Raw genomic sequence first — 11996 nt, forward strand, 5'->3', positions numbered from 1 at the left:
AGAGTGTGTATTTTTTTTATACTATATATTTGGATGATTATTTAAAAGAATATTTGTAGGATCTTTTCTTTTACCATGTTGTTTTCTATCTCACTCTCGACCTTTCCATATGCTTATCTAACCATTATTAGAGTGGCCCAGCTAAAACATATAGTTGATACTCTCATCATTCCAAATAACCCTAAAGTTACCTTGTAAAGTCTTAGCACCGAGCTCATAGAAGTAAATTAAATGGATAGTGTAGAAACCAAGACCATTTTTTAACAATTTTACACAACTCAAAATATGTCCCTAATCCTAATACTTCCCATTCACATATAAGCTTCTTTTTTTCTTTTTTTTTTGAATGGGCCAACTAATACATTGAAAAATTTGGACAAAGAATGAATACTGATACAACCCTATGTCCCACCTTCTCCTTACAATTGTCTAGAATGCAATCAGATCAACTCGGCGGGCGGTGCATCGGGAAGGACGAAAAAAAAAACGTCACACTAAATGCTAAACTTAACTCCTAAGAAAGATAAAGCACAACCTTAAAAGAAAAAAAAAACAAAGCTGAGCAAATTTAATCCCTAAGAATAGGCCCTTTCATCTTCTCCAGAAAAAAAAAAAAAACACTTTCAAATACCATTTCCTGCATAAGATTTTTTGTCGTTTCAACTGGTGCCTATTACTTTGGCTACTGAAATCTTCTTTTCTGTTACCCAGTTCCATTGTCGCCACTAAGCTCATCGGATATCAACCTTCAAAATGCATTCGAACTTAGTTTCTTTCTTTCCTACTTTCCTGCTTCAAATCTACCCCATCATGGTTGACAAATCTCTCCACTCTTCTTGGGACTTCCTCTATCCAATATATTGGAACATTGAATTGTTGTCCTTCTGCCGCCAAGACATGTGCCATTTCATTTTCCATCCATGGTATGTACTTGAATATTAGTTTTTGAAATCTGGATTTTCTATTATTGATTTTTTCAATTAGGTTTTAATTTCTGAATTGTCCTTTTTTGCAATTCATATCTTCTTAATCATCGATAAGGCGTCTCCTTCAACACAGGCCTCTCTAAATCCAAGTTCTTCTGTAAAAATAACTGCCTGCAAACATGCCCTTGCTTCTGCCATGGTCGAGTTCAAGATGTTCTTCCACGGGTAAATACATGATGCCATTACCAGTCCTTTATTTCTTATTATGATTCCTGAAATAGATTTATTTGATTGTTGGCAATAAGTTGCATCAAAGTTTATTTTAACAATATCTCCCTTTGGTGGCTCCCAGATATCACAATAGATATTATGTTTAAACTTGCTAATCTCCCTTAACTGTTCAATCTCTAATATATAAGCTTTAATAAAAAACCACTACGTCTTGCACCCTTTCCCATACTCCGCCATGATATGCTTTATTGCGGTTATACCATATAGCCCAGAGAGAGATAGCTAGTTTAACACATATATGTACACCTTTGTTTTCGAATTCAAGTGCTAACCAATTTTTCCACTCTTGTTCTCTATTTATGGTCGAATGCTCCACCCCAATTTCCTACAGTACCAGTCTTGTGAAGACATAATCCCGAAACAAGTGAGTTGTTGTCTCCTCCTCCACACTGCATACTAGATAGATAGCACTCATCACCAGTTTCTTTGATTTCAGTGTACCTAATGTCGAAATGAGCTCATTAGATATTTTCCATATATTAATAAATATCTTGTTGGGTATATTATGACTCCACATTTTTGTATAAAAGTTGTTAAGAACCCTGAATTGTAATGTATTATTTTTACCTAGCAGATCTTGTTCCTCTGTATTAAGCCATTTGTATCCATTCTTTGTTGTGTACTCTCTTGTACTATTGCCCTTCTAGATCAAATCATCCGTCTGTTCATTATTTACCAGTGGGATTGTTAATATTCTACACTTGCTCCTCGTTGAACAACTCTTCAACTATATCCTGTTTCCAGGTAATCGTTTCTCTGTCTATCAAATTTGCTACAGTTGTATATCTTATGTCTATATTCTAAACCTTTACTCTTCCTTCCCCAAGCCTCAGCGACCATGCGTCATTCCAAATATTCACTGACAAATCATTTTCGATCCTCCATCCAGTGCCTTGATCCAATATTCTACGTGCCCCCAAAATGCTTAGCTAGGTAAATGATGGGTAAGAACCCAAACTTGCACTCATAAACTCCCCTCAAGGATAATATTTTGCTCTAATGACTCGTGCAAATAAGCAATTGAGATTTGCACTCATAAACTCCCCTCAAGGATAATAATTTGCTCTAATGACTCGTGCAAATAAGCAACTGAGATTTGCGATTAGTTTCCATCTTTGTTTTGCCAACGGGACTAAATTGAACTTTGATACTTCCCTAAACCTAACGCCCCTCGCACTTTTGGTATACACATAGTACTCTATTTACACCAATGTATGCCTTTGTTTGTTTTAGTATTTCACCACTAAAATTTGTACATGATGTTTTCCAATTCTCGACATGGTAGAGCTGTCCGAGTTAAAATCACTTCCCTTTTATTAATTTATAGGGCTTCCTTTTTTTAGTTGTCACATCCCAAAAATAAGGATAGTAGAAATTGGGTTAATGAACCGAGAATGGTCACGTCCAAATTTTTTTAGATGATCTTAGCACATTTGATAATAAATAAATATCAATTATAATGATTGAGTAATAGTAGAGCTGTCCTTGATGATTTGAGTTAAAATTCCTTCCCTCTCATTAATTTATATTTGGTGCAAATCTGTTTTAAATCCTTAGCAAAGTCATCCAATGTTTTTAAAAAATTTTTGTTAAAATGATTACAAAGAATAATGTGGTCAAGTGGTTAAGTGCTTAGATAATTTCTTAAAGATCTTATATTCAATTCCGCTAACTCTTAAATTTTTATTTAACTTTTTTGACAACTTTAGCTCATGTGAACACTCCTTACCATCCAATCTAGTTACTATGCACGAGAAAAGATCCAATCTAGTTACGATCCAATCTAGTTACTATGCATGAGAAAAGATTCTTTCTTTGTGTGTGAGTTAACCTTCCCTCATTAAGCCGCATTTTCACTCTCATGATCCCTTTTTTTGTTCTTTTGTCCCCTCATCATACCTTTCTCTTCATTTTTATCTTGTGTGATGTTCATTGAACCTAGACAAGATGGAGAACACTCTTTTGTTCCATCTTTTCATTCTTTTCCTTTTCATTGTCATTCCCCTCCTTTGTTCCTGTCTTTTCTCTAATTCTCCCCTTTTGCACCACCTTGAACCACCATTATTTTGATTTTGGCCTCTCTCACTCCACCATTAGCCATCATCATTCAACCTAAACACCACCACTTCATCACCTATTCTCCTCTTCTCTTTTTTTTATTCTGCCGTTGCCCTTAGTGCCACCCTTCACCACTACGGCAACCATCGTGCACCTTCTCTCTTTTTTCGTATTTCTCTATTCTCCTTTCTCCTTTCTTCAGTGAGTGACTGAACCCATATTCTTTTTTTCTCCTCCATTAAACTGCTGCCTTTGTCGTCAGACCGCTGCCGCCGTTGTCGTAGCACCACTGTCGACGATTGAGATTCTTCTTCCTTTTTTTTTTTTTTAAGTTTTCAACCTTTGTTTTTCTTTTTAGTCATAAAAAATTCTGCATTATTTATTTTTAATTAATTCTTAATTCTAAACTTTTCATGGACTTATTTTCAAAAATAGTCACCTTTTTAAATCCTCCTTTCCTCTCTGATTCGTGGTCAAGATCTATTGATCCTTCCGTTCCAATCACGATAATGTAAGTGTAAGGGTTGTATAGAAATATTTTTCTCCTCCTTATTTTATTCTCTTGGCCGAATGTTTTGAGGGTCTTAGTGAATTATTTCTCAAGTATTAGCATCATGTATGTCATGTTTATTGAAGGGTTGATTGACACCAACTCGAGAGAAAATTAACGTGAGAATAAAAATCACTAATCCGAGTGATTATTTCTAAGGGTAAGTGTTAATAGAAATTTATACTAACTACAATATCAACCTTAATAACGATCGTCATTAATGTAAGATCACTATTTGTTGATTGATTAGGTAATCTAATCGTTAGATCCACGTGTGGGCATTCTTAGAGAGTTGTTGCACATCTGGTCTATGATCAGGTGTTGGTTTTAACATTAAACAAAAATAAACCTATGTTTTATATTGTTAAAATTATTATTTGAATTATGTTTGATGAGGATACTTTATTTATCCATTAAGAGAGATAAAAACCTATTGATTTTGGTCATATGTATGATATGTGATTTGTTGGTTGTTAATTATATGGAAATCTTGTTTTCATGTTATGTGATCTTATGGCATATGTGATTTTCGTATGATTTATAAAATGTGAAATTTTGGTACCATGTGTACATGTGTAATTTGCATATTAAACATCCTTGTGTGATTTAAGTGATTTTGGTCATATCACATGTATGGAGATTTTGATTATTGGTAGTTTATCTGCATCACTGTGACACTGTTCACAATTTGGTATAATATTGGATGGAAGAGTTCTGGAAAACTCGACTTTGGTGTGTAGCGGAAATAGGTAGGACCGTTTTCACAAAATCTGCATTGTTTTACGAAATGTGCATTGACATGATCATGCATAGTACAAGTGTGAAATATTGAGTTATGATTATTATGATTGTATAATGTGTATATTTATATTTATGTGATTGTGTTTATGTTAATTTCACATTGAGCTTTATAGCTCACCCCTTATAGTTTTCTGATGTTACAAATAACCTCGAGGTTAAAATTCAACAATGGCATTTGGAGGAGTTTCTCAGAATTCTTTTTAAATTAAAATAATTAAATTTTATTACGATATTTTGGGTTTGTAATAAGTTTTGCTATGTTGGGAATTTTTTATTCTGATTTGCACAAATTACTTGCATGATATTAAGTTTTAAAAATTGCATAAATTAGTATTTGATAAAATTTTGCTTGAAACTCGATTTCTAAAATGGAATCTGTCAGTAACACATTTTTCATTACATTTCTGAAAAAATGAGTTTTTAATAAAATTAGACTTGGTTTTCAAAAGTATTAATGTTTACAAATGAGTTTTCAAAAGACATTTGATTTATGAAGTTAATATGTTTTTATTTCTAAAATAATGACGAATAATCAAGTTCTCTAATTTTGAATAAAAAGACAAATAATTTCGAAGTAAGATTGAAAATTAAAAATAGTTTTGAATAAATGGTTGAATGTTTACAATTGAGATATTATTTATTTCAATTCTTAAAAATTGCATGGTTTTTATGAAACTAAAATAAAAGCTTTATTTCATTTGTTTTGAATTGATAAGTCAATAGTTTTAAAATATTTTTCAAAATTTCGGAAGTTTATTTCAACCATTTTTGTGGACAAGTGGTTTTTAAAATGAGATTGAAAATAAAGTTGAATATTCGATTTTACAAGTTTTAGACGAATTGCGCAAATGGTTTAAGAGAAGTATGTTTGAAATCAAGAAAGTTTTTGGGGTCATTTCGGTGGTTAATGTAGCTTTTTGAATTCAACCATAATGATTGGGCCAAATTCGGGGTGTTACATCAGTCCTCTCGTAGGTCGAAATTATATTCCTTGAATACCATTGATCACCATTGAATAAGAGACACTATTAACACATCCAATTATTAACACTATTCATTCATCATAGAATCATAATCGGCGCATCATTGAAAAACCAATTCAACCCTGACATAAGCATTTCTCATGTTCAATTTTAAAGCAAATGAACCTAAAGCTAGAGCACCCTTTTTTTTCTTCTTAAAAGAATGTATTATCATTATCCTTAATTTGTCTACCCAGTATGAATGCACCTTGTGGTTCCTCCAAATATGTTGACCGCCACTTTCCAAATAATTTTATAAATTACATTGCAAAGTCTTATTGGTCTGAATTTACCCATGCTTTTTAGTTTGGCCACTTTAGGAATTAACACTAAATTTGTTCTATTTATTTCTTTTACATCTATTTGACCATTCAACATATCCGAACAATATCTAGCAACATCATTCCCTACTATATGCTAATATTTTTTATAGAAAAAAGTCGGGAATCCATCCTTACCTGAAGCCTTGAGTGGTTCCATCATCTACATAGCTTCCACAAATTTGTTTAATTTGAATTTCGCCATTAATTTTGCATTTATATCTCTTGAAATACAAGGTTGAACTTCATTAATTAATTACTCACATTCCTTCACTGATTTCGAATAGAACAATTCTTTAAAGTAGTTTGTTGCTAGTTCAACCATTTCATTCTCCCCCTTAACCCATACTTCGTCCTTTTCCTCCATTCCTTTCACTGTATTCCTTCTTTTTTCCTGACGAGGCAACCTTATGGAAAAAAGATGTATTGCGATCCCCTATTATAATCCAATCCACCCTTGCTCGTTGTTCCCAAAATAAAAACATAAGATATACAATAGTTAATGCACCCTTTCACTATAATTTGTGCGTGTGTCCTTCCTTTCACTAAATTTCAATATTCATCTTTAGCAGTTATATGCATTTTAAATAAAAATACAAGGCTTAAATTAATGACAAAATTTCAATATTGCACATATCTGAATCACCTTATGCAGATATTAACATTCTTACTCAAAACATTTGCCATGTAAACATAGACATAATATTATAGCATATATGATGCAGACATAAACATACTTTTAATATTCGAGAACACTATGCACACATTTCATGTCAATAGTTCAGTAATACACCTATACTATCAATTAAGAACATAGTTAAACCCTAAATTAAGTAGAATTCATAATTATTTTTTTTTTCATTTATCTAGAAGATAGCAAATTTAACACCAAAAATCAAATTGGTTAATTTGAAATTACCTAAATTCATTATCAAAATTTGTTAATTTCCTAAATACATTATCAAAATATCTCCAACTCAACACCTACAAACCCCTAAAACCAATTTCTTTTACTTTAAAATTAAGGTTTCAAAATAAAATTTTAAGGTTAGGGATCTTCAAAATTTCTTTCCCGAAACCCCTAAGCATTAGGGTTTAAAGAAATCATGAATATTGGGTTTGAAACAATTGAAACCTTAGGTTTTAACGAATCCTAGAAGAAAATTCATATTTTTCCTAACCTTGGGTTTTGATTTCTACTAAAACTTCTAATCAACGACCCTTATAAAAAATTTTGGCAGATAACAAAACCCAAATCAACTTACCTTCAATTGATATTAACAACGCAAACCACCAATATTCACACACATAACTCACCTGATGGTTCTACAATTAATCAATTTAAAATATTACCAAAAGATTTCACGATTTCTTTCTTCAAATCTTGATTCACTCACAGACCATTACTGCTAAGGGTTAAGAACTGGAAGTCAAAAGTTAGAGTGAAAATGTTGGGTTTACAGTCTCCTACTTCGGTTCCTTTTTTTTTTACTACTTTTTACCATTTTTAAAATTAATTTTAGTCAATTTGAAATTATTAACCAATTGAAACGGCAACAATAGTTTTCTTTCTTTACAATCACCCATTTGTACCCAATTGTTTTCTTTCCCTTCAGTAGACTAGCTAGTTGTTATGTTTGATTCTTATCAAAACTTTGAATTGCTTCAATAAAAGTGGTTGGAATGTCATCAACTCAACAAAGCGAGCAGGTTTTCTAGTTATTCTCCTTTACTTATTAGTTGCAATTAATTCAAGTTGTTGTGGGAGTTCTTGGGTATGAACCTCTTCTTCACTAGAGTCTTCTTCTTCCACTAGATCCTCCCTACTAGAGTCTCCTTCTACCATAGGAGAATCATTAACTTCATTTGCTAGAATCACCACTCTTTCAAACTCCACTTGCTTATAAGTATCATCTAACTGCTCTTTTTTCACCTTTTAAAACATGGTAGATTTTGTTAGAGAATGTGCTCATATTATAGTAAACATGTAATTATTTTTTGTATATTTGAACGATAAATAAATAAATTTTACATTTCACTATTATATATTTTGTATTTCTGTCTTTCATATTTTATTTACATAGCAAAATTGTGACCATGAAATATTAGTTCATTAATTCTCTAAGTTCAAACAGATAATAAGTGACATTGTAAGAACATTTACACTACAAGAAAGATAACTTATTTCAATAGATAATATAAATGAGTCTGTAATCAAATAAAAGAATCAAAATGAGCATTTTATTCAATTACTCAGAAGGATTATTATGTGTCTATAATTTCAATTGAGAAGATAGCTAGTCTTGGCTATCGGAGTAGTTGACTCTACGAGTAGAGACATAGATGTATTCATTGGCAGAATTATAAATTAGATTGGACCTAAGATGAATTAATTTTGAATCCGTTTGTGAATTAATTCACTTGTGACATTCATAGTGTGATTTACTTAAACCTTAAATTTGTCACTAACCATACGCATGTTACTCATATGCTTTAATATAAGTGGAGCCTTATACTCTAAAGATGATTGAACTGATGGCCGATATGTTGGGCACATAAATTGTGCATGGCATAGTTTTACTAGCAATAGTGAAATTAATAGCTAAATTAAAGAGTTAACGATATTCTCTGATTGGCATTATGTAAATTGATAAATATGAAACATGGTCTCAAGTTCCTTATTCTCAAATGAGTAATTTATCACAGTCATTTGTTAACAGTGATTATATTAATCATTAAGAAGACACAATGGTAACAATGAGATAAAATAGGATTTTATTAAGTGAATAGATGTAACGCCCAAAACTCTTGAAACTCAAAAATCCCTAAATCTCAAACTTTTTTTGTTTCAGTTTTGATAAAAATTGTGTTTAATATTCTTGTTCAAGCGGTAATTTTAGTAGGTCTTAGTTAAAGTTTGAGTTGAACTTAGGAATAAATGAAATTATAGTTTAGATATTAAAAAAATCAGGGCTGGCAAGTAGTTGGGCTTTTAAATAAAATTAGGGGAAAATAGTATCAAAAAGTCTTGTAGAAGAGTGGCTAAGTGACGCCATTTAGAGTGTAGGGAGGTGGCATTAATAGCTAGCAAAGAGGTTTAAGGTTCGTATCCTAATTTAGTGTTTTTAGAAGTTTAATTTTGGCCTTCTAAAAGGTTGGAAGTGGCGTGGAAATAGACTCCAAGGGACGTGTTCAAGAGAGAAATTTGAGGAAAAAGTCAAGGGGTTATCAGGGAAAAAATGAGGAGATAAGAAGTGAGGAGCAAGTGGAGCTGAAATAGGAATTTGGGCTTGAGAAGTTCGGTCATAAGGGTTATAAATAGGTGCTGAATGCAAGGGTATGAAGCTAATGTCGAATTTCCTTCACCCTGTTACTAGAAACTCTTTTCTCTAAAAGTCAAAAATTCTCTGCTTTTTTTTTTCTTCTTCCTTATGTCGAATTCTATTCTTCTTTTACCTCATTGCTGACTTTTCTTTCTTTTTCCTTAGAGCCGAATAACTTTCTTTTACCATACAAATCTCACGGGCTGAAATTTTCTTGGCTGAATACTCTTGGTGCCGCCAGTACCCTTTCTAATCGGTCAAGCCTAGTGTAAGTGCTTTGCTTTCATAATCGGGTTTTGCTAAGTATTAAGTATACAGTCCTGCACTTCTTCTAATCAGTTTTGGGTAGGAATGGGTAACGAATCTCAATCATTGGATCTCTGCCGATTTGCTCCTCCGGTGAGAAACTTTGGTAAGTGCTCTTGATCTTGGTTGGCCAAATGTTCATAGTTAAGGTAAGGGGACTTGTGTTGGATACGAGTAATCTATTATTTCGATTTAATAGTTAAGATTAATGCAGATTTAAGGAGTAAGTGATTAAGGAAAAGCTATTTGGGATTTTCGTTTAAGGTAAGGTTAAGGTGAGATTCTAATTTTTGGTAAAGTATTCGATAAGTATGTAAGATTAATTTTTGAATGATATCAATTGTAGATTTGGGCTAAGGAGATCGCATTACGCTTGTTTACCAGGTGTGTACATTCACTATACACACATAATGAATCGGCAAAAGTCGAAATGCTGAAAAGTCGAAAAGTCAAAATGTTGAAAAGTCGAAAGTTAGGCTCTGGTAGTCACACGAGTGCGCGAACACTCGTGGAAAGGAAATCGATAGGTTTCTTGAAGGCCACAGGCGATTTCGTGGACTTGGGTTAAGAATTGACCAAATGGGTCGAAATGGGCTAAATGAGCTTGATAGGCTATTGGGCCCATAATAAGGAAAGTTTGATAAGTGATGCTATATGTTAGAAAATTTGTATGTGAGCATAAGTATAATATGATTTGGGCCTAATGGGTCATATGAAGGTAAATTGGGCCTATAGGTCATAAGAATATGAATTGGGCCAGATAGGTCATTTGAATAAGATTGGGCCTAGTGGGCTATATGCATGTATGCAAGGATATTGGGCCTAGTATATGATTACTATATAAAACTTAATTAATATATTGCGACTGTGGATAAGTCAAAGGGTAAAGGTGTGGCAACGAGTATATGCATGTCTAGGATTGGATCTAAGGAGAGCTTGGTACTTAAGCGGTCTCAACGACCCACCTCCTCTTCTCTGGAATCTTACCTGGTGCATAGTATTCATTCACCTTAGCTCGCGGGGCTTGTTTATGGGCCAAGGTAAGTGAAAACAGTAATTAAGGAAAATTACCGAAATACCTTTAAGGGCTAAAATGACCAAAATACCCCTAGGTGTTGAATGTAAATTTTGTGGATGTGACATGCATACATATGATGTTTGCTTAGGTTGCATATGGGGTGGGAATTATGGTACAGAAGAAGTATATGAGGATCGCATGGTTGCTTGACAATCATTGATCCACCGACGGCTTTTAAAACTTAATATGTAAAGAAAGGTAGTTCCGCAATCAAGTTACCATTGGTGTGTGGGTTGGGTGGGTTGATATTTATATTCCCACATGGTGTGATGGGGGACGGAGCTGGTGTGTAGCGAATGGATAATTTGAATGGGATTGCATTGCATGTTTGATGTATGATGATTTTTGAATACTTGTTTTCTGTCGAGGGTTGTACACTGAGTTTGCGAAAACTCACCCCCTCTTATTTTTTTTATTTTCAGGTGATGCTCAGGAGACGGTTCGATGTTTAGAGGGACTCTAGGTAGCCAACTATCAAGACAAATTTGGACTTTTTTTTAAGCTTATAAGTTTATTAAGTATGTTTCAAACCAGATTGTAATAAGGTTTTCATTATGCTATTATTACTCGAAGTATAAGTGTGTTTCAGACCAGATTGTAATAAGGTTTTCATTATGCTATTATTACTTGAAGTATTATTATTTCCACTGTAATTACGAGAAGTTGAACATGGGTTTTCTAAATTATATAGTTTGTTTTCTACGTTTTCGCAACTTAATTTCTAAATGATAAATTTTCTTAAATCAAATGCTTAAAACAAGGCTTTCGTAACTGAAAGGTGTGTTTATTAAGGTTTCTTTTGTTTAAGAAGGGTTTTCAATGAAAACACGGTTTTGCCTAAAATATTTTAATGTAACATGTTAGATTCGGCTATAACGTCTGAGCTAGGTTTAGGGTGTTATATTTAGTGGTATCAGAGTCTAGGTTGCAAAACGCGGGCTGTGAAGTGAGTCTTATTATTTAATTTCTTTTTGTGTTTTAAAAAAAATTGAAAAAGGAGGAGTCTTGCTGAGCGGCACACCGAGTCTCCGACGTCGAACTAAGTAAGTACTTTTATTTTTAGGTTTGTTTAAATTGTTATATAGTAGATGGTTAAAGAGCTACTTTAGATGATTTTTAGAATAGAACTAAAGCCCGTAGGATTTAAAAATTGTAGAGGATTTTTGAAAACAATCTTCTTTTTAAATATTTTCATAAAACATCGGTGTAATTATTAAACTAACTAAAACTTCATAAAAATTTCTAATTCAGATATTATATGTATCGACGATGAGTACTAGAAGAGGTGCGAGAGGTCGTGGCCGAGGTCGCGGAAGTGTTA

The 11996-nt window shown here is 32.9% G+C and overlaps 1 long non-coding RNA gene across 3 annotated transcripts; it reads left to right on the top strand.

Annotated features, from left to right (window-relative positions):
• The first annotated feature begins 530 nt into the window (after positions 1 to 530).
• LOC107895154 (uncharacterized) lies at positions 531 to 11344 on the top strand. 3 transcript variants are annotated; one of them, XR_005907677.1, is made up of 4 exons: positions 531 to 923; positions 1042 to 1151; positions 1549 to 1581; positions 11098 to 11274. It is a non-coding gene; the product is annotated as an uncharacterized lncRNA (long non-coding RNA). The 3 variants fall into 3 exon arrangements; XR_001683432.2 differs by lacking the exon at positions 11098 to 11274 and having other exon boundaries at positions 533 to 923; positions 1549 to 5171; XR_001683431.2 differs by lacking the exon at positions 1549 to 1581 and having other exon boundaries at positions 534 to 923; positions 11098 to 11344.
• The last annotated feature ends 652 nt before the right edge of the window (positions 11345 to 11996 follow it).

The sequence above is a fragment of the Gossypium hirsutum genome, chromosome A13 (assembly GCF_007990345.1).
Source record: "Gossypium hirsutum isolate 1008001.06 chromosome A13, Gossypium_hirsutum_v2.1, whole genome shotgun sequence".
NCBI classification, from domain to species: Eukaryota; Viridiplantae; Streptophyta; class Magnoliopsida; order Malvales; family Malvaceae; genus Gossypium; species Gossypium hirsutum.